Source organism: Mixophyes fleayi, chromosome 6 (assembly GCF_038048845.1).
Source record: "Mixophyes fleayi isolate aMixFle1 chromosome 6, aMixFle1.hap1, whole genome shotgun sequence".
Taxonomy (NCBI): Eukaryota; Metazoa; Chordata; class Amphibia; order Anura; family Limnodynastidae; genus Mixophyes; species Mixophyes fleayi.
The window spans coordinates 34,393,182-34,417,668 of NC_134407.1; the positions used below are offsets into that span (position 1 = coordinate 34,393,182).

The window sequence follows — 24,487 nt, forward strand, 5'->3', positions numbered from 1 at the left end:
AAACCCTGGGCTCTGGCTTCTGTGAACCCAAAAGTGAAAGTGTTATTCTCTGTCTTGTTGTAGTTATAAAGTGACTTAAGCTGGGTACATACTATTGCATTTTACTTCAGATGCAATTTCTTTAACAATGAAAATTCCGATGCGCATGCAATTTTATATGTACACACCTACACGAATTAACCTCCAATCTGTGATATTCATCTCATAACCATCTGCTGAAAAGATAGTGACTCTGTACACTCTACAGATAACTGTCTACACTGCTGGTCGTCAGAGCACACACACGGTCACATTTGCCCGACATCGTTCCATCGTTAATCCTGATTTATAGGAAGTTTGTAAAACCAATTCTGTAGATGCAATATGTTTTTTGTTGCGATAAAACATGATCAGGGGATAAGAATTGGAGGATATAATCCAAACCCAAGCACTGGTAATTTGGGGTAAAATCCTCATAGAAAATTATTGTTTGTTTTTTTTTAAATTCACTTTGTGCGATTTAATGGACATTGACTGCTTGTGTAGCTTGAAATCTGATTCTAATTTGATTTAGTGTATAAGAGTTGGCGAAATACCCACTAATGATTGGAGCATAGCCGAGCAGTTTGTCTTCCATTATGAATAATGCTCTTCCCTTTAAGGGTAATAGCTGCATACTTTCATATACGTGTTAGTTGTCTAATTTGTGTTGTTCTATAATGCTCCGGAATATACTAAGCATAAGTTGCACGCATTTTTTTTTTTGATCACTAAGCAATCAAAAATAAAGGCAGTCTTAAAGTGGATCCATTTCCACACAGCGTAGGCAGCCATTTTGTGGACTGAAAGCAGAATCATGCCTCAGCGACGTACCTAGTGATGGAGGCTGGATATTGATCCAGCAAACAAAATGGCTGCCTCTTATGCCAACATTACCAGCTAATAGTCCTCCAAGTGCTTTGCTGTTCTTTAAAATTTGGCAGGTATTTACTTGGCGGTTTGATAAGTTTGTTTTTTTCGTTTTTTTTATGTGTGTGCATGAAGTGTGTCTTTTGCAATGCAGTATAAGGTACAGCCTGTCCTGCACCCACAGGGTGATTGTGAATGATCTTTCATGCAAACAATAATATTTAAGTTCTTTTTGGGTGCAAAATATCCATATCAGTGAACTTCAGTGGACTGTCACTGTTATCTTGTGTAATATCACCTGCTGTTTTCAGCCTGACCTTGCTTTTGAAATTGACAGCTGGGTGGAGGAGAGTTGATACTTGTTGATTGGCTGCAAATGCACCACAGAAAAAATTTACATGACAGAATATTTTACACTGTTGAACAGAGAGCAACCTTATAGCATGCTATACAACTTTTTTTCTTTTTGGGAGATTATACCCCTGTTGTTTTGTTCTGTGCAATGTCTTGTTATGAAAAGGATCATCTGTTTATATCATACTTGCCAACTTTCCCGAAATGTCCGGGAGACTCCCGCATTTTGCGAGAGTCTCCCGGACTCCCGGGCGAGTGTGATCGGCAAAATTCGGTTTAAACGCCGCGATTCACCCGAAATCGCAGCGTTTGGCCCCAAAATGACGCAATCTCGGCGCCCCGCCCCTTGTACGCCCATGTCCCAGCCGGCATCTCCCGGAAGCCAGAAAACAAATGTTGGCAAGTATGGTTTATATCTCCTGTTTTTTTTACATTACATTTCTATAATGTTTGGGGGGGGTGGACATGAACCTATCCAATATTAAGCTTTAGATGGTTTGGCTGAATTTAAAATATGATAAACTAGTCTACTAGAGTGTGCTTCTAATCCGGGATTGTTAAGGCACAAAAGAGCAGACCATACAGAAATGTAGTATGAAGTTTCTGTTTGAGTGTTGCATCAGTAACTCGGGTGTTAGAATTTTAAGTTTGAAACCAGGGTAAAGGGAATGGGGGAGAACCAGGCCACAAGTTGGGCCAAATGAAATGCAAACGAACATATAGAAATGTTCAAGAGGCTCGTACCACATTCACCAGCTGACCTAATTAAGTTTTTATGAGAACTTTAGCGTAGGTAAATTATTCTTCCAAATAAACTTGTTGATAAAGTTTTGTACCTGTTTAAGAACACTTCACAGAACTTGGACTGGGATTGTTGGAAATAAGTAATTCAAGGGAGAATTTTAGTTTTAAAAGAAACAATGCGACCAAACCAGGAGTTAATGTACCCACTCCGTGCATCATCATCATCATTTATTTATATAGCGCCACTGATTCCGCAGCGCTGTACAGAGAACTCACTCACATCAGTCCCTGCCCCATTGGGGCTTACAGTCTAAATTCCCTAACACACACACACACACACACTAGGGTCAATTTGTTAGCAGCCAATTAACCTACTAGTATATTTTTGGAGTTTGGGAGGAAACCGGAGCACCCGGAGGAAATCCACGCAAACACGGGGAGAACATACAAACTCCTCACAGATAAGACCATGGTCGGGAATTGAACTCAGTGCTGTGAGGCAGAAGTGCTAACCACTTAGCCACCATGCTGCCCAATGCTGCCCGTGCATGTAGATCCTTTTCAATTAAAGAGAAGAGAGTAAGGAGATGTTCCTGACACTGAGAGGAATAGAAGGTATATACCCAAATATTTATTAGATTTGGAGTAATTTATTTTATATCCAAAAATAGCAAGTATGAATTTGGGACTTTATAGATTTTTGGAGAGAATTGTGGGGGAATGATAGAGTAAGAAGTGTGAGTGACCGTTTATAAACCTCATTCATCACACCTATTTCCCTAATGTTTTGGATTTCGTCTTATAAGATCTGCTGGTGGCTCTATGAAAAGTGCAAATAGGAGAGGCAACAGAGGGGGCAACCCTTCGAGACCGTGCTATTTATTGCATTAAGTCACTCAGTTGGATACGTATTGAATATAGCTTTGGGTTCCCAGGAGAGAACTGAGAAAGTACATAAATAGCTGAACAGATTCATAATTTATAGAGTAAATAATGTGATTCAAGGATTGCATTTCATGCAGTCACATGTAAGTATGGTGGTATAATTAATTGTGTGATGTTACGGGTTTGTTGTTGGAACGCTAAAAAGATTAGCAAGTCCTGAGTGTTTGATTTACATGTTATGTTGGATGCCAGGCTCTGTTGCTGCAATAAAGATGTTAGGAACATCCAGTATAAATCCACACGTTGCATGTTCATCTGGCAGAAAGTCTCTGGTTCACTTATGCCTTCTGCTCCACTCTAATTTACTGGCGTCTGTCTATTTATTACTACATTTATTCCTTTTCTAGACCCTCATTAAGCTAATAGCAATAGATGTCTCTCTTATTATGACCATTTTTAGGATCAGATATTTGTTCCAAAATATCAGTTTGTATTTTGTGTGTATCTGAATGTATGTTACACATAATCAGAGACGGCTTTTTACATTTATTTCTACAGCTGATCCCTGGTAAAGCTGTTTGACCTTCTGCTTAGACAGGAAGGTTTCCTGGCTGACTGCAGTGAGCTTGCACTGACTGCAGAGTTGTATAAATCCAGTTACTTGGGCGTCTGTTGGGGGAATTCAATTGGCCGGAATTCAGTTGCAGTATTGTAATTACAATGCTGAATTTTGATCGCAGCTCTGAGAGCCGCAAGTATAAATCCGCATTAAAATTACCGTACTATCGATAATAGTGCGCCGGCCATTTTACTTTCACTAGTAACGCAGCCAATTGAATTCCCTCTGTATATTTCCTGATGACTTGGGTCTGATATCGCATTAGTGTTTACACTCCCACGATCATGTTTTATTGTTTTAAAGTACAGGGTGATTCAAAGTCGCAGTACACCCTTTTATTTCAAAAACTCTACAGGAATTGGGCCGATTGGCCGATTTCATGATGGCGCCCATGTTTGGTACATACCGTAAAAGATAGACCAGTATTTAGGTTTTCCAATTTCCTGTAGAGTTTTTGAAATAAAAGGGTGTACTGCGACTTTTGAATCACCCTGTACTTTGTATCATTTTATTTGATTTTATAAACTAACTAGAAATCACTATGAACGATGGAATGATGTCTGACAAATTCTGCTGTGTATGCACTCACGACCAGCAGTGTAGACAGATCTCCATAGAGTTCAGAGTCAAGATCTTTTCAGCAGATATTTATGACAGATGTAGAGCACAGATCTGAAGGTAAATTGTGTAAAACGTGTATAGTGTGTACACATGGATCCGGCATGCTTATGGGGTCTTGCAGTCGTTGGCAAAATCGTTAATGATATTGCATTGGGAGAAATTTTCTGCATTGTGTACCCAGCTTAACTCTGGATGAGCTTGGAGCCACCAGGTTGTCTGACAGACGTTTTACTAGCCACGTTTGGAAGTGGAGAAAGCAATAATATCTGAGCTGATCAGTTGCAGTATTGTGATTGACCAGAGAGGTCTACTATTGTTTTCATGCAAATTTGTGTATATCATCTAGGTTAGTAAATAAGCCTGAGAGAAGAGCAGCCTGCACAACATACAATTAGGTTGTGTGTGTGTGTTAGGGAATTTAGACTATAAGCTCCAATGGGGCAGGGACTGATGTGAATGAGTTCTCTGTGCAGTGCAGCGGAATAAGTGGCGCTATATAAATAGCTGATGATGATGATACAATTACTTATAATAATTGTTCTTGTTAAAACAGTTGTGTTTGGGTGAGCTGTTTTCGGGTTTCAGTTATAGCATTGTCGACTAGAAAGAAAAACAATTGTATGTGTCTGATTCTTATTCCACTCCAATAAGCTTCCCATTAGAAAGGGGTGATGGTGTGTAAAGAAAATGTAAACACTAATTGGAGTAAAAGGATAAAAATAATTAAATACTTTTGCTGTTTAACCATTTTTTTTCTTCTCCTTTAGACATTTGTAGTAGAGATCTGATGGACTCTGCCATGCTACTGCTGTGGTAGTCACCCCTGATAGGATTTCACTAGTCATGCTTGGCAGCTTTGCTGACTACACAAGCATCAGTGAATGAATCGTGGTGAGCAGATCTCTGAGTAAGCTGTAAATAGTTCCAGTTCCTATCTGTACTCTATCACTGTGATTTGTGGTGTTGCAAAATACTGGGCTGAAACTTGTTATATGTCCTGCAACTGACAATTCACGTTCATTCAATATGAAGAGGCTATATTGTTAGCCGACATATAGTGCAAGCTGCATTTTAGTCTTTCGTAGAGTGATTCTGTGCAGTGTGCTTCAGTTGACTTAAGGAACAGTGTACAAAAAATGATTCCCCTCTCATTTACTGTATATATGTAGTTATGAATGTTGGTAGGTCATTCATGTTAAATTCTTTTACTGTTATTAGGTTATTCTAATGTATATGCTAATGAGGGAAGAGCAGTTTTGGCAATTATTGTTTATTATGGCTCAGCTCCCCATTCCGACTGCAGAACTCTGTGGCCATCTGGTTATTACTGATTTGAATCGAGGCATTTTTTGTATAGTGTAATATTACTTTGCAGATATGCAGAGATGATGATCTCCTGTTTTTTTATTGCATATGCCATGTTCTAAACAGATCTGTGTTTTTGCACTTCAGCTTACAGATGTTGAGATAAAGATGCCCGGATGTGCTTTGCAAAAATGCTTCAAATATGATTGCACCACAAACATTGACATTAGTGACACGGTCTAAAATAATATAATCAAACTCCAAAAAGTATCCAGAGATGTGATTGGCCACAGTTGATACATTTTATCACTCATTATCTTAAAACTGTTGTTTTGCTGAATGCGTGGGAATTTTTTATCAATACTAATATTAGCATGTACAGAGAATATATAATCCTTCACAAAAAAGAACCAGTGACCCCATTTTTCATTGTCATTGCTCACAATTTCAAGTATACATTATTGAGATCGTTGTGAACAAGTATTTAGATTGTTCTGTGATTTCTTACGGATTAGATTGAATCAAAATTCATGAAATAATTTTGTGTTGTAAGTGTGTGTAGTACACATGAGGTTAAACAAACAGGTTGGATTACTTCACTTGAAAACCATGCAAACCCTTCTTTAGCAGTAGGACTGGGAGAAGCAGTGAGGGGTGGGGGGGGGGGGGGAGAAAAACGCATTGGAGGTGGAAGAGGAAGGAAGAGGCAGTCGTCAATGGAGTAAGTGTAGGAGGACTACAAGGGAATAACGCTAGCTCTAGGAGTGCACCTTGCTAGCTGGAGTTCAGGCTTTTGATAGCTTAATTGTTAGTGGTCTTTCATTTGGTCAATTGTTGGCATATAACTATTCCACTAATATGAAACATTGTTGTAGTTCTCAGAACCAGTACCAAGAAAGGGCAAATTCATGAGCTGGAACTTATGAATAAGTCTTGTTTGAGTATTCTCCTATACTTTTTACTTTAGCCATGTTTGTGTAGAAGCCCAACACTTTAATACAAAAACCAGGAACTTGAAGGCAGGTGCTATTGTCTTCTTCATAGCAAATAGAAAAGTAACCTGTCCTAATGTAGCTAAATAAGGATTGTAATCTGCAGTCTTGTACCTATTTACAGAGGTTGTCCTACTTTTTCTAGGCTTTAATAGAGTTAATGTCCCCTGTGTCTTTTGAAATTAGTCCATAAATTTTCTTTTATCTTCAGGTGCTTTTTTTTTCCATTATAGAAAGTTTGGGACTTTCCGACCAGGCTGTTAACACTTGGTGGAAATGACAGTTCAGGTAGAGGAATGATAACAAATGTCAGGATGTCCTATTTATTTTCATTCCTGATATTATGTGCATGTAACTTTATTAAACCTGCGTCTAGAATTCATACTGGTTGTTATACTTTTCTCATATATCAGTTTTGATTAAGCAAAATAATGGGATGTTGCTTGAGTCTGTCCCTTACTGGTACACCTTTCTGGGCTGAACCAATATCCATGAGAATGCCAGTCGTTCATAGGGCCTATTGTCTCAGTGGCATCACTGGCTCTTAGCAAATTGATATAATGCAGTCTCATTCCCACATAATGGCTGCCTCCATTATGTGTATGTAAAGTCTCTAAAATGAGTGGATTAATGTTATTTTTACCTTTTATTCTTTTGATTGAAAATAACTATGTAGACATTGGCTAACACCACAGTTGATTTGTGTTTTCATCATCAATCAGTCTGAATTTTTAACTTTAGTATAGTGGAGTTTTTCCTGATACACAAATCATAATTAAAGAGATCCGGTCACTGGGTTGTAGAATGGATTTTTGTTTTATTACATAGTGTATATTCATAAAATATTTAATTATAAAGCTTTACTTTGTAAGCCACATTGGTCATTGTGACCTGGCAGCTCTCTTAGAGGCATCTTTGGCTGGATTTCTCGATGGTCATGTTATGAGTTAGGTTATAAAGCATCGGATAGGAGACAGCCAGTGGGTCAAGACAAGAGCAGGGATCTGTCACTGGTACCTCTGACAATCTGCAAGCAGAGGAAGTCTCTTGTTGGTTCAGGAGAAGGAACAAAGAGATTTCCCCTGTAGAAGGAGCAGCAGGTGTAATTGAGCTTTAGAAGCTTTTGATATATGAAATTGCTATCTTTGTTAAAAGAAAACAAGTCCAACCCTATTATATAGAATCATGTTAGGGAGGTACAGGAGGCCTAGTGCATAGAATCATGCTTGGGAGGTACAGGAGGCCGAGTGCATAGAATCATGCTTGGGAGGTACAGGAGGCCTGGTGCATAGAATCATGCTTGGGAGGTACAGGAGGCCTAGTGCATAGAATCCTGCTTGGGAGGTACAGGAGGCCTAGTGCATAGAATCATGCTTGGGAGGTATAGGAGGCCTAGTGCATAGAATCCTGCTAGGGAGGTACAGGAGGCCTAGTGCATAGAATCCTGCTAGGGAGGTACAGGAGGCCTAGTGCATAGAATCCTGCTAGGGAGGTACAGGAGGCCTAGTGCATAGAATCCTGCTAGGGAGGTACAGGAGGCCTAGTGCATAGAATCCTGCTAGGGAGGTACAGGAGGTCTAGTGCATAGAATCCTGCTAGGGAGGTACAGGAGGCCTAGTGCATAGAATCCTGCTAGGGAGGTACAGGAGGCCTAGTGCATAGAATCCTGCTAGGGAGGTACAGGAGGCCTAGTGCATAGAATCCTGCTAGGGAGGTACAGGAGGCCTAGTGCATAGAATCCTGCTAGGGAGGTACAGGAGGTCTAGTGCATAGAATCCTGCTAGGGAGGTACAGGAGGCCTAGTGCATAGAATCCTGCTAGGGAGGTACAGGAGGCCTAGTGCATAGAATCCTGCTAGGGAGGTACAGGAGGCCTAGTGCATAGAATCCTGCTAGGGAGGTACAGGAGGCCTAGTGCATAGAATCCTGCTAGGGAGGTACAGGAGGCCTAGTGCATAGAATCCTGCTAGGGAGGTACAGGAGGCCTAGTGCATAGAATCCTGCTAGGGAGGTACAGGAGGCATAGTGCATAGAATCCTGCTAGGGAGGTACAGGAGGCCTAGTGCATACAAAACAGTTTGGGGTGGTACTGGCCAGACACATGCAGTATTACTGTATATTAAGTACAATATGACTCACAGCCAGATGAAATTGATCTGGGATGTTGAGATTAATAAGTTCTCTATCACAAGCAGCATTTTTAATAAAGTATTCATACTTTGACAACTGTAAACCTTTGACATTCTCTAAAATTTCATCCCTTGTTGTTTCATCTTTAACCAACCAGTAATGTTGTGGCTGCATTTTATTTCTCTGAAGTTTCATCACTAAGGGGGCCCAAAACTACTTTTGCACAGGAGCCACCTCATGACTTTTAGCCACTACTATTATTGACACATCCAGCCCACCAAATACTTTCAAAACTCCTACTTTTCTCCTTGCATGCTGGGAACTCTCATCTAGAAATGTTGCATGCTAGAATCCCTTCATCAGTGCATTCCAAAGCTAATCCTCTGCCAGAGCAGCCATGTCTATGGGATGGAGATATGAGAGTGGTCATCACAACAGGGGGAGAGAAGAACTCTGCTTCATTTTGTATTTATGTCTGGACTCGCTCTTCATGGGGAATCTCCAATTTTGGCAAGTTAAAATGTAATTACTATTACAGTGGGTGCTGAAATACATGTACACGACCAGCTGCTATGCAGTATTACATGTGTATATGTTAGTCCTGCTGGGAAGACAGGCCACTTCAACACTGCACTTAATGATGACATTATTATGTTGATGACAAACATTATTCCTCAGATATCTAATTTGTATGATGGTGGTTTTGCTGCATCTTGTTATTGAATGAGATTAATCGACTCTCCTGTGAACCTCAAACTGAATTAAATATTCAGGGACTATGTGCAAAGGAAACTTGATAAACTGGAAATAAAATCCCCAGATACATTTCTAAGGTAGGTACAGTATTTATTTATGCCATTAATCTTAAAAGTTATCACGTTTAAAGAAGTGAAGGAATCACTAATGTGAGTCGTATTCACTTTTCACACTTTTAAAAAGAAATTTGATATGGGTTTTATTAGAACATTTTCATTTCATATAATAATAGCATCATTATAAACTGCAAATAAGTTCCCCAGAACTATAACTGTGTGTGCTGGATACATTGTTTCCGTGGCATTAGGAGCTTACAATTTAATGGATTCACCTGTAAATATACAGCATTGTAATATTACGGATGGATCATCCCTTCCTCTTGTTTTTTTGTTTTGTTTGTTTTTTCATTAGTTTACATTGAAAAGGTTTTTGTGTTGCTCACTTTTTGTCTTGTATTTTATATATAAAGTTAATTTTTAATTATTTTTTTACTCTTTGAAACTAGAATATTCCAGGAAATTAAAATGTGTTATGCTTATTTTCTTATAAGACACATTTGTTTTACTCATTCTTCCACTAAGTACAGTGAAACAACTGGGAAATCTCTTGACAAGCGTTTCATAAATTATAGTGTATCTGTCAATATGTTGGTGTTTAAATAAAGACCTGTAATGGGACAGTGAACAGAGAACGCCAATGTATTATTAAAGCCTTTTAATTTTAAGGCTTAATGTAGATGTGTGGACAGTTATTGATTTAATAATAATAATGTTTTTCTATATGGCTTGCTGATATCTTACCTAGCTGATTAACGATCTGAACTGTGAAATTATGTTTCTGAGTAAACAATGTCATGTGTTTTATGTTCTTTTTGAATATATGCACAGTGCTGTTACATAGGCTATCATTAGAAGTTTCTTGCATATAACGTTGTAAGGGAGGACTAAGCTCAAAACAAAAATATTTTAAATCTTTGTGTAAGAGACATGCGTTAAGCCATGTCCAATGGATAAAGGGGTAATCAGTTGTAATTGATCAATTCTACAATTTCTGGCTGGAGCTGCCATGACAATATATCTCAAAGTGGCTGGTCCTGTGGATTATATGCTGAGAGCGGTGTTTTTTTAAAAAAAAACAAACCCAAAAAAATGTAAGTCTTTGTGCGAACAGCTGCTTATTCATGTAAGTTAGTTACCTCTCTCTACATCTCACACAAAAGACATGCTATGCTTTGCCATTTCAGCTTTTTATCCTGCATCCTATTTATCGTTCTACATTAAGATATGTACAATGTTACTTTATATTTTTATCATTGGAGGAAGGGGGGTTCTCAATTTATGTGTTAAGATTACTACAGTGGAAATTTAGGGCAAGGTTAATCAGTGCGTTTGGCTTCATATCTAAAAATGTACTTTTAATAATTAAAACAGAGTGCAACTAATAATACAAGTGTTATTTCACTGTAAAATCCATTTAATTGTATTAAACTTGCAAGAAAGCAGAACCAGAAGTTATCCTGACTTCACCTTCTGTGAAGTTGCAGTTTTCTTACTGCAAATCATGTGCTGGTTGCACAATGGCTGGGCCCAGATTTTGGGTTTGTTATCTGTTCTCACTCTCTCTAGCTGATGCTTGTATCCTTCATTGTGAAATACAGAGGTAAAAATAGGGATCACTGACCTCTATAGTAAAGGCCTGGCCAACCTATGACTCTACAGATGTTGTGAAAGGTACAAACTCCAGCATGCTTTTGCTGGGACTTGTAGTTTCACAACACCTGGAGAGCCACAGGTTGACCAGATCTGCTATAGTACATGTGTCGTCTTTATATACTGGCATTTAACAGATTAATAGTAGAAGAAGCTGCACTTCTGGTCTAGCAGGCTCAATAAAAAGTCTGTATGTACAATATGGCAATATGAATATATGAGCTAGATTTTAAATACCTTTTTTATTAGCTGCGAGTTCACCAAGCAGTGGTTAAGGAACTATAGACATATGGACAAATTCTATTTATGCAAAGCTAAAAATGTCTGCAAAAGCATGAGTATATTTTGTTCTACCCAAAAACCTGATGATAAATCACAGGAGTTATTTACAAACACAGATCACATGTGCAGTACCCATAAATATCATTCACCAGTTTATTTTATTTAGTTAACTTGCACTAGATTGACCAAAGCCAATCACTGATTGTTGCTCTTGTTTACTGGACATTAGAACGTTGTTGGCAAATAACCACATAGAAATGATTATTCATTTTAATGTCCCAGCCCTTCTGCCTATAAAGGTCACCTAGTCGCCATTTGGATCCCTGACGAGTTTTATAGTGTTTGTTCCTCTATATCATTTATTTTTAAAGCCAGTGTATATACATCCATTGTGCATGCAAAGTGAATGTGTAAATGTTACAAGTGCCTGCTCGTTTGAGCAGCCTTTCTTGTGACAAGTGACCTAGAACAGATGCGGGTTATTAAGCATGAACTGGAAAAATGTTCACGATCAAAGCCGAGGTTTAACATGCAGTATGAGAGAGACATTACAAGCAGTGTTGTAGCAACCATGGCACTGCGCTGTGTCTCAGTTCCTGCTTTAGATCTATCACATCAATGCCAAAATATTACAGTACAGTCCAGCCATTCTGGTTTCTTACTGAGACGTCAGCGTCTCCAGTGTGTTAATCCCTTCTTATTAGTAAAAGTTTGGTATAACTTTTTCCTGCTAGGAAAAGGCTTTCAGCATAGCTTGTTATTTTTCTTCACTAATTCTAGTGCAAAAGTCACCCGACTTGTTGGCAAAAAGAGAAAAATAAAGTTTGCATGCAGCCTTTAAGACTCAGTGACGATTGGTACAGCCCACGAAGTACATGTCACCATGTGTAGGTAACTTTGGCAAGTGCCCTTGCCTCTAGCAATACTCCCTACCCCTGCCATCACCCAGGTATGGTTTGTAAATACATGTGCAAACTGTCAGTCTGTTTGTATGCAACATATAGGCACCACCCACTCTTCACATGACTCAGTGACTCTAGTGCTGCGCTATGGCTTCTTTACTGTCCACATTCTGTCCAGGTCACGTTTTACGCCATTTTTTTACATAGTTAAAATGACTGCACATTTGACAACATCCCTGGCCATTCGTCCCGATGACTGTGTGAGTGGTCCCAAAATGACTGACTGTGATTAATAATACGATTGGATTGTTATTGGCCATGGCTCTTCGTGGTCACACACGTGGTCAAGTTAGAAAGTGATTCTGTCACTCTTTGGCAGGATTGGGCAATGTGTCACTATTTGGTTAGTTTTGGCTAACCTTGAAAAGACAGGCCTCTTTGTAGCTAGTGAGTACCCTCTCCTTCTGTTGCTGAGATACCCTGGTCCTGTGCTAGTGTATTACAGATTATGGGCCTGATTCATTAAGGAACGTAAAACAAAAAAAAATTAGAAACTGCACCTTTGCAAAACCATGTTCCATTGGAGGGGAGGCAAATTCAAAATGTGGGGACAGATTTATAGTATGGGTACTCTGTACAGCGCTGTGGAATTAGTAGCGCTATATAAATAAATATATGATGATGATGGGTAGTGCATGTTCTTGATCAACTTTAAATGTCAGTCAGTGTACAAATAAAGCTATCAAGTATTTGTGTGCTACATGAAAAAACAGCCAGTATTTAGCTTATGTGCAAAATAATAAACTAATTTGCACCCCTTGCATTGTAACATGGTTTTGTCCAGGAGAAAACGTACTCATTTGCTTGCTTTACCTTCCTTAATAAGTATATATTGCTGTGTGTTGGTTTCCTGATATCTAGGGACTCTTTTGTAAAGAGTTAAAGCAATGTCTGCAAATACAAAGTTCAGTGTCGGTTACTTGTCATGTAGCCAGGATTTCTACAGAGATCATAAAACAGCTGCGTGAATTGCATTTATTTGTGCAATATAATTCTCACATGCCATGGAGGTAAACATGCTTCTGCATGAGACATTATACTGGATAGATTTTCTGTTGTTAATGGTTATTACTATTATTATCTTTTATTTATATGGCGTTACAAAGGGTCCGCGGCGCCGTACATAGAACATGGTACACAGCATACAGGACAATCCAAAAACAAAGTGAAGTAAATTATTAACTCAGCTGAGAGTATGTACACCGGGCACGGAGGTATCTGTGATGACCAGGACACTAAGAAACTAGAGAGGGAGAGGGGGGGGGGGGGTGTCTTAAGCTGAACCTGTGCCCTGGGGTGTGGCTGCAGCTAATAGGATCAGAGCATGCAAGTGCGAAGGCAAGGAAGAGGATGAGACCAAGGACAGGAGCCTAGTGACTAGGTGTAAAAATGATGTAGGGGTACCTGGGGGCAAAGGTGGCAGAAGGAGGAAGATAAGTGGGCCCTACTTGCGGGAGCTTACAATCTAGAGGGAAGGGACAGACTAACAAGAGACACAAAGCGGAGTTTGTCATGGATGTAAGATTAATTGAGTGAGGATGAGGGTGAGAAATATTATGACTGATCAAGAAGGGGAAGGTTGTGGGGCGCAGGGGATGGGTTCGTCAAAGGAAGAGTAGGCTTTCCTGAACACGTAGGTTTTAAGGGAGTGTTTCAAATTAAGCAGGCTGTGAGATAGCCTGGTGGTACAAGGTAGATAATTCAACAGAATTGGGGCAACACGGGAGAAATCAGGGATGCGGGAGTGAGATGTGGTGAGCAGATGAGAGGGGAGACGACGATCATTAGCTGACCGAAGGAGGCGAGAGGGAGTATAAATGAATGGTTGAAGACCTAAGGAGCAGTGGAATTAGAGAGAGCTTTGTAGGTGAGGGTGACGAGTTTGAAGAGGATTTTGTAGCAGAGGAGGAGCCAGTGCAGTGCTTGACCGAGGAGAGGCAGATGTAGGCCGGCGAGAGAGGAAGACTGGTCTTGCTGCAGTATTTGATATGGACTGCAGAGGAGTGAAGTGGGTGCCGGGGAGGCCAGTAAGGAGGAGGTTGCAGTAATCAAGACCGGAAATGATCAGGCCGTGGATGGTACAGCCAATATTAACGTGTAATTTTGATTTCTGTAAAGTTTTTGAATGTTCCATCTTAATGGTTTATTAAAGGGTCTCTAGATTCTTCCAATATAGAGAAGGCACATTATAATTAGGGATTCCTGTTTTTGTTTTAATTGGAAAGCCAGAACCCCCACCTGGAGGGCTTTCCTGACGTTTTCAGTTAAAAGTGAATAAAGAAAGGTACGCCAAGCAATATATAATACAAAAATAATAAAAAAAATATGTAATTGCAGGATGCTTGTATGAAGTCTGAAATAATTTATTATCAAATTAAAATTATTTAGTAAAATAGCAAAACAAAATCAATATGAGTAATAAAAATGAAAGACATGTATAAAATATACACTATATATCACAGTGGACCGCTAAGTAGATAATCAAATGTCATGACCAATGAATACATATGTAACTCCGCTATGTACACAACACCATTTATGGTAGTTGATTAAACTCGCAGTGAGTGGCCAGTCCACTAAGTGTGCAAAAGTCTGCTATTGCGTTGTGTGGTGGTCATAAAAGGGGTCCTAATTGATTGAAATAAGAGAGGAAATGAGCTTCTCATGTATGGTTGCCTTGTTCTGTAGTTGAAAATATAGTTCGATCTCGCCAAATGTGCATAGTGGCTGTCAAGGTGAAAAGGTTCCTGTCTTCCTGATGTCTACAGTCAAAAAGTGAGACCCACAATCATAAACCCTTGATGGGGAGCACGTTCTGTAAGATAGTTTAAATTCAATCTCGCCCAATATGCTGTGGTGGCTGTTAGGGAGGATCTTTCCTTGTTGGAAAACTTGGCAGCCAAAGATAATGTCCACAATCTGGGTCGCTGCATCATATATTGTATGAGGGATAATGGCATCCAAATAATAGGATGATGAGCAAAAAGAGAAGCTGAGAATAAAATCCAGTCCTAAGCAAAACCAATGTGTATTGCAACAATGGTAGATGTGAAAAGATCGACGCGTTTCATCAGTAATGCAACTGACTTTTTCAGTTAAAAGTGGAAAAGCCTGAAATTTGATTGTAAATTAAGTTTTAAAGAGTTTTTGTGCAAGAGACAGATTAGCTTAAGAAATGCGTGGTGGGGGTTCCTGAGCTTATTTCTGCTCTCACGGGGAGGGAGGGAAGAAACACATTGAGCATGGGTAAGGGAGACAAGCACACAAGGGGGAACATTATAATGGTAAAGAGAGATTTATTATTATTTTCACTAGGACTTTCTTCACACCGTCTCTCCCATGTGCATCCACAGTTTCCTCATAATGTGTACTAAGAACCTCATGTTTATTTACTTAATTTTATTATTTTGAACGAGACTACAGATAGAGCTATGACATTGAAATACAGATTTACTTCCTGTATTCTTATAAGGCCCATAATCTGTTACTGGGACTCTCCATCCTAATGGCATAAATTGGCCAAATGTTTTCAACGAAAGTCAAAATAAAGTGTAATGGGTTGTTGACTGAAGCTTGGGGGAAGGACTTTTGGTCTTCGTAAAAGTCAAAATATGGTTTAACCCAGGTACTATAGACATTAGATTGTTTTTTTCTTAGGAAATTAGTATAATCTTTGGACAGTGAATTTATTAGTTGTTGAGAGGAAAATAATTGTGGGAAAAATCATATACTAATGAGAGAGTGAAATAGTTCTAATGAACGATTGGGGTAGGTTCAACTTCAGTCCCATGATTCCCTTCATCTCCTTAGTTTTGCACATTTCCAAGCCAAATCATGAGGGTAAGGATATCCTCCCAACATCATAGCATTAAACCATGTAGTAAGGAAGTGTAGACTTCCCCAGCTCTGAGCATTTAGCAGGAAACCACAAACTCATTAGAACCTGTCCTATCTGGACGACACGCGGCTCTGGAATTGTAGAGTCAATGGACATCTACAGAGTCACAGAATGATGTTACATATCCCATGTTGTCTGACACTGCTCCTTTAACCTGAGGATCCCAGACGCACAAAATATTTCCATAATCTAGCTTTCTGTCGGTAAGGTAGAGAGTTTTTGTTTTTTTGCTTTTTTAATTATTTTTATTATTAGAATTTGTATTTTATAGCTCACAGAAATTAAACTAGCACCATCAACTCTCCCTAGTGTTTTATGTACAATGATACAGTCATGGAATTGACAGAGCAGTGAATATTTGCCTACTGCCAAGTGATAAAATTTTCTGTAGACAAAATTTTGTATGGTGACATGACTGCCCACTGTTATTTTATTTCCCTCCTATGCCACATGCCACGTGCACATTGTAGAGGTAGAGAGGAGGAGGACATCTGCAGGGGCAGCCTGAAGGGATATACACACAGATTGCAGATGCTGCTCAGGGGCATCACTAAGCACCAGAGGGAGCATACTGTTGCCATAGCAACCTGCATCAAGTGTGACATCAGTGTGCTTCTATTTTAGGAATTTTGCGCATCAGTCACTTTTCTCCTGAGGTTGCAGGCCCTAAAGTTATCATTAGTATATTGTAAAAATCAAATCGATGATTCAGTTTTATTCACTGAAATAAAATGCACCTTGTCCTAACAGCTGAAGGCGTCCCCTGTGGCCGCAGACATCTATGTCTTAATGTGCAGGCCCAGAACGTATATTTAAAGTGGACAATTCCAAAACTTTTCCTTTCATAGGACACTGATGAGTGAAAAATGTTGTTATGGTTTCCATGAAGCATTTTTTTTTTTTTTCATGTTGTCATAATTATTAATTTATTATATTTATTTAGTGACAGTCATATTGTGCATTGCTGTATAAAGGATATGTAGTCATTGGGAGGAAACCGGAGTACATGGAGAACCCACACAAACACAGGGTCGAAACATACAAATTCCTTGTAGGGCCTTGAAGAAATAAATGAAAAACCTCTAGCGTTGTATGAACACTATTACATATATATTTTGCGCAGTACCTTCTTTATTCACGTGTGCTCTAATGTCTGTTTCATACGTATATATTTGTGCAGACAGATTAACCAAGAAAGTGTTTTCGCACACCTATATTCTTTCTAGTTCCTGTGTGTACGGCTGCAGTTAACAAGAATAATGATATGTTGATCGCTGTTTAAACTACCGTTAAAACCTTATGAGTTCGTATACACATATCGGCTTATGCAATTACATTTTAACCTGCAATTAAAAAAAACAACTAAGTAAAAACGTCTATAAGCTGTCGATGTATGTATTTTATGTGTTTAGATATGTATACAAACCTGTATTCAATCAACTTTTTTTAAACCTGCAGCTGTGACAAAACAAGAATTTTTTTCGTTCAAGCCAAGTGCATATGTATAAACGCTTCATAACTGCATCTTATTGTGTACCATTGAGATGAATGTAAAATTCAATTGTGTTGACGTACATCAAAAGTACTAAAGTGAAAATAGGCTTTTAAAAAGTGCACTGCAATGTGCACTTTAAACGTAGCCTTAAGCGTTAAAATTTAAACGTAGAATTTTAACGCTTAAATCTTAAATTTATATATGGCAGGAGTTGCAATGTACATGCTAAAATATTTGAGAATGAGGGATGATTCCAGGAAGAATCCTGTGTTGCGGCTCTGGAAAACATGTAATAACTTGAAGGAAGAAAGTTGGAGATTCAGACCACAATCCATGTATGCTGTATAGGGGGCCTTCCAAAACTCCCTCTCTTACACACACACACATCAAAATATTTAGCCTAAATTAAGGCTATCTAAGTTTGTATGTATGGTCTACTTTGTATACTTAAAGATAGATAGATATATATATATATATATATATATATATATATATATATATATATATAATTATGCATGCATGTTTTGAATCCAGAATGGTAAGTGCCCAAACCATGAGGCGGGAATGTTTACCCATTGTAATAACATTTTACAATGTGCATATTTAGAAAATCCTTGTGTATATGTCAGAGGGCTTTCAGTTGTGCAATATTTACTTTTACTAGAAAAGAATGTTTACTAGTAGATCTGTACTGCACTTAGGAACTGATGGTGGTAAATACATTTGGGGACATGAATTTAAACTGGTGCTCTCGTAGCTGTACAAGGAAACATATGTTACTTATAGCTATATGAGTAAAACACTGATTACAGAATAGCACATGGAATGGCAAATAATCTATAGAGCACATCACTGTTGGGGTGTGCTATGTCACCAGGGGGAATGTCCAGCGCTTCCAAAAGCGTTGGCTGCGCCTAGTCCTATTATCCTCCCCTAAAAACTTCCCTACAATGCTGCTAGTATGTGCTGCTTTGAAGGGACACACCTCAAATCTGGAGAATAGTCCTGATCTGTGGGACAAATAGAGACTGTCCCACATAAAATAGAGGCCATTGGGAGGTATGTAATTTTCAGTATAGACTATATGCCTGATTTCAAATGGGCACACCATTTTTTTTTAATAATTATTATTATTATTGAAGCCTGAGGTGTGTGCGCCAAATCACCCAGAGCAGTTTGTGACTGTGCTAGGGGCTTGGGACTTGTGGATCTGCCCCTAAAGGGAAAGAGCCTTATTTCTCCCCATCCCCCATGAGCCAGAAGGCCCCAGAGAGGGAAAATGGTCTTCAGGCCCCCCTTCACTAAAGCTAGGGAGGGCCCCCCTTCACTAAAGCTAGGGAGGGCCCCTTAGAAGCAAAGGTTTTCCTGTGCGCTCACTGACTAAATGATTGTAATAATAATATGTATTGTATGGTGTACCAGATGTATGGTAGTGGGTAGCCTCTACTAATTGAACAATACTCTATGGCGTAAAATAACTTCTTTATTGATCCCTATACATTGTAAGCTGAAAAGGATAAGAGACAATGGAATAAGTTCTAAAACATATAAATACATGTACATGTGCTGCCCTGGGTAGACCAAGGTCAGAGATGACGAGACAATAAATTAATTCCAAGGATTAAAATTACATATACTTGAATGAGCTAAAAAGAGTCCAATGCCAAGATAATTGTTTGTGGTGCAGCCGAATGGATACAAGATTCGTATTTCAGAGATACAGTCTAAAAGTCCAATGGGTGGATATTCGGATGTTAAAACGTGTTCCTATTTGACAGAAGTATTGCCCACGGTTTAATCACAATTGCATGATGTCTCGAATGAATCCTAAATTAGGGATAGACGTGAATAGTCACGTCCTGATGTTAAAGTAGTATAACGATAACGGGAGGTATAATATAAATAATATACCTAATGGAGAAGTTGTACTTGGTTCATATGTATCCCACACACTGGTGGGATTAATACTTGCGATTTATGTGAACCGTGGATAATGGTGTCAGTCACTCGTAGCGGTCCCGCTGATAGATTGCGGTGTACAGAATGGAGTGTCCAGATGATACAAACAGCCCCTTAACATCCCTGACGTCTGGGGCCAAAATACTCCTTGAGAGGCAAGGGTCTTCAGGCCTCCTCCGCAAGACTCGGGTAGGCCCCTTTCACACCTCTGAAGGCCTACCGATGTGAGAAAGCCCCCCCCCCAGAAGGAGGGGGAGCCTCTGATGACTTGGGAAGAGGGTCGATCATAAGGGTCAATAACTAAACCCCTCAAAAAATGTGCCACACGAGATACACCAACAAAAAGCATGAAACTGCTGGTAGGTTAATTGGCTGCGATCATATTGACCCTAGTCTGTGTGTTAGGGAATTTAGACTGTAACCTCTATTGGGACAGGGACTGATATGAGTGCATTCTCAGTACGGCACTGCAGAATTAGTGGCGTTATATAAATAGATGATGATGCTGAAAAGGCCAGTGATTAGTGCTCGTGGTGTCCACATGATCCATCACCAGTGAAATTTTAGGCACTTCCTGATCCTGCACTTACCCTGGACACATCAGTACCTCAGGCTCCTAACACCACCAGAGGACACATGGCCAGAGGACCAGGTGGCGGCCCATCGCCTACAGGGGGCTCCTTTAAGCCCCTCTGTGTACATGGGCATCTATACCTGATCTTAGCCGAGAAGCACACCTAATTATACCATTTAAAACTGGTTAGTGCAGAAATTAGTTGGCTATTCTCTGCTGGATAATTTTGACATCAGCCGATTTGTAACGTCTACCAGTTTACAAAACGTAAATACTACTTCATTTTACTTTTTGTCTTGAGAATGTTTAACTTTGTTTGTTTGTTATTACTCACAAGACTGCATAATACCTTACATTGTGAAGAAAGTTGACTTTCCAGATGACTTGATTATACCAGGGCAGTCAGATGTTTGCATAAAGTAGAAATTACCCTGTTTGTGACTCTGTCATGTGGCTGGTGACTAAACTAATAAGGTAAATTGATATGCTGCATTCTTGTGACTAATTCATCAGCCTACAAAATGGTATGAAATTGGAATATTTTAATACCCGAGATTTAGCAGAATCTATTTTTTTTGTATGCTCAGATCGGCTAAGGATATCTTTAGCTAGAGATGAGCAAACTTATGAAATTTTGCTACAGCACAGACGCTTTCGCAGCTATGCAAAGTTACAAAAATACCACGTCTGCCAACGTTTAACTTTTAAAAATCGTTACATGTCCAGGTCCCCTCCTAAAAGTGGTGTGCCACTGTCACACTAATGTGTGTCTGCGCAATAATGGATGTGGCCATATGTGGGGGCAGGGTTATTTATCATTTCTGAAAGGCCACCCCCAATACAACTCCTGTCTCCTGGAGACACCTCTCCATTATTATCACCACCCGTTCATGAAAGAGCAGGGGGTGAATGGGAGTCGTGACTGTCTGACCTAAATTACTTATGCTTCACAAATACACATAATGGTCATCGCTGTATTAGTAAGTTCCCCTTTTGTAGAATTTCCAGTCTATGAAATTTGGGCTAATGCTTGCTGCTTTGTTATGTGGTTGGGTAGCACTGGGGACACTTAAGGACAGACAATGTTGCATAGATCTATGACTTTTAGACTAGAGCTATAAAAATAAAGAAAATAAATATATATATATATATATATATATATATATATATATATAATATCCATGTAGTTACAACTGCATTAAAAAGGCCAAATTTGGGAAAGTGTCATGTTATGTAGTTCTCCTTAGAGTACACTAATACATACAGCTCTTTGTTTTCCATTACTGTGTGACAAATACATGCCGTTTCATAGAGCGATTACCCATGCAGTCACAAGCTGAACAACTTTTACTACTGAGGCGTAATGTAGGCTGTTCTGAATGTTTATCATGATAGCCCCAGCTGCACTAAAATCTATGAATGAGTTTGATTTATAATAAAGCATAAAGATCACTTTTTTTGTTGTCAGAAAACATGTTTAGGAATTAGGAAGTATGCCTAATTTTTTGTTTTGTTTTGTTTTTCCCCTCAAGAGTCTGTTTTACAGTTATCTGGTTACTGTGATTTTCTAAAGGGCACAATATATCCATTATACAAATAAAATGGAAGATTAAGATTTGTACATTTTTAATACGTAGCCATTCACTGCTGTTTTAACATATTAAATTGTAAAAATGTTGGATATAGAGCACTTTGATTAATTGTTTGCCAGTAGTAGGCGATGCGCTAGGTGTTCCTGAATATTATCACATATATAAACTTCCAATATTTCCATTGCACTGTATTTGTCACTCACAGCGGAGGTGGCCATTTTGTCAGCTGTACTAATGTTCAAGAGAGTGCAGCCCATTAATTCACTAGGAAGCAATGATATAACTGAGGCACGAATATCCATGAGAAAGCAGCCTATCAGTTTACTCGGAACCACTGTGTGTAGGCGATGAGTACGTTCACCGGTAGGTGGTGGTTGAACAGCAGTTCCCAGAATGCTTTTCCTGCTAATTGCAGATTGTGTTGGTGTTTGCAGTCCATTCACAGCTGGTGTTCTGCAGCTCACCTTTTTGTGTTATCTAATGATCATTTTAGATTTCACTTTCTTTTAATGACTAATTCTAATAATACACAGCTTAGAGGCGGCTAGCACATTTTATTTCTCCAACTTGCATTTCTTTGTAGTTAAAGGTCTTTAAACGTTTTCCAATTCTAGCTTGCTTAATGAAACATGGATTATTAATTCTCTGTTTTTCGCTTTATTTTATTGTGCTTTATGCATGCACCAGATTGGCTTAATAAAGTTCCATTAATGGGGACATACATCTCCTAGAGCAGGAAACCTGTGAAGGGGGGTATAAAACTTAACCTGATGATTGTGCTCTAGACCACGTGGAATACTTGGTAGTTTTACATCACCATTAAAAAGCTTCTTGACATTTTAGCAACTAAGATAGCAGAACACTTGATTATGGAGTGTAGAAAACATGTCTAGAATGCAGATGAGCCCAACGCCATATATTTCAAGCAAATGGCGCTTTCTAAAATCTATTGCAATTATTTTCTCTGCAATATTGTACATTTAATTAAAATACTAGTTTAGTCCAGTGAATGTTTCTTCTTAGAATAGAACAGCCTAGTATAAGGAGGTTTTTTGAGGCCCTATTAAGTAGCCATGTGATCGCCTTTATAATTAGTCCTTGCTGCCTCCTACATAGTATATTGCTTGGTCTGCATGCCTTCCATGATGCATCAGCACCAGCAATACATTTTATTTTCTGTTTATAACTATCTCCACCATACTTTTACCCCTAAGGAGCAGGTTGGCTTGTTATGAGGGAGATGCTTCTCTAGCAGCAGACACAATGACTGCCACTTTCTTTCTTTGTAGAAATGCGCTGTGTGGATTCATGCACTGGAGCAGGACAATGATGTCACAGTAGCTTAAATTAGTGCAGTGTCCGCTTTTTGATCGGTCTCTGATCCCATTAGGTCACTGACCTTAAGATGTGGGTGGGACTTCAGCTGGCAGTAATGAAGTGAGGACATAATGCTATACACCCTTTTTTCACTACAGTCGCAAAATAATGTTAGTTTATCGCTGAACAATTTATTTTACCTACATACCTTGTTAATGTTGGGGTTTAGCAGTCTTTTTTTAAAAATTACATTTGCCCCTCATGTGAATTTTACATGGACAGTTTATGGGTGGAAGAGGTAAAATTTGCTCTCTTTATTGCTGGTTTATGGCATATTATTAGGAGTTTTCTTGTAAAGTGAGATTTTATCTTTAATATATGCTATTAACATCATGTCATGCACAGGAAAAGCTAGCTAGAGAGGTTTATGCTACTTCATTCCTGCCAAGTATTGTCTCTCTTTCTGTGGTTTAAAAAAGGGGAAAAAAAGTTTAAAATGTGACAGTCTCAGTAATCATGTGCATGCAATGGTATATTTCTGACTCATTACATTCTAGACAGAGGAACTTGGGGTAAATAGTGTACCAGATTGCATATAGATGCCTGTCAACTCAAACTTAACGTGTTACCGTAAATCTCATGTACAATAACAAGCTACGGTTTCCCTTTTATATTATCTCTATGCTGAGCCATTGATATCCTTTAGTCACCCCATTTTGGTCTGCTTCAGCTTCCCATATATTGCATGTGACAATGTATTAGTTTTATTTAGTTTAGCTTCTATAAGATGCAGATATGTAAACACTGACAAATTTCCAGTTTGACCGTAACACCAACATTGCAGTACCTAAATTTTACCGTATTACCATAACTGTGCAAAAGTTACCACCACGTGCACACAGTTATGGTGCCCATTATTACTGATTTATTTATATGGCATCAATCATATTGCGCAGTGTTGTGTAAAGAATATGTAATCATTCTCATCAGTCCCTGTCCCATTGGTGTTTACAGTCTACCACACACACTCTAGTGTACATTTTGCCATTTATGGTTTTGGGCTGTGAGAGGAATCTGTAGTTCTTGGAGGAACCCCCTGCAAACACAGGAAGAACATACAAACGCCACACAGATAAGGCCCTGGTCAGAATCCAAGACCTCAATGCTATGAGACAGAATTGCCAATCACTTTGCCACTGTTCTGCCCATAGATGCCTTAATTTTGATGACTCTTTTATAGCTAAGTGTCTGCAGCTCTCTTTGTGTACGGGGGGGAGGGGAGATTGACAATTCCAATAAACATTTGTTCAGATGTCAGCCAGGATAGCTAATAAATCCAGTTAGTTGACATTGAACAGTAATTTTACCTTGCATGATCCAGCCGTTTACAACGACCAGCTGTGAGA

At 39.0% G+C, this 24,487-nt stretch overlaps 1 protein-coding gene across 4 annotated transcripts in view; it reads left to right on the forward strand.

Annotated features, from left to right (window-relative positions):
- Window positions 1–24,487, forward strand: part of SEMA4G (semaphorin 4G) — a 507,048-nt gene that overhangs the window by 8,407 nt on the left and 474,154 nt on the right. For 3 of the 4 annotated variants that reach the window (XM_075216263.1, XM_075216260.1, XM_075216262.1), the window contains exon 2: window positions 4,879–5,002. The exons of the other annotated variant lie outside the window; for it this stretch is intronic. The gene's annotated coding sequence lies outside the window, so the exon portion shown is untranslated. The remainder of the gene's footprint in view (window positions 1–4,878; window positions 5,003–24,487) is intronic. 4 annotated transcript variants of the gene reach the window in all.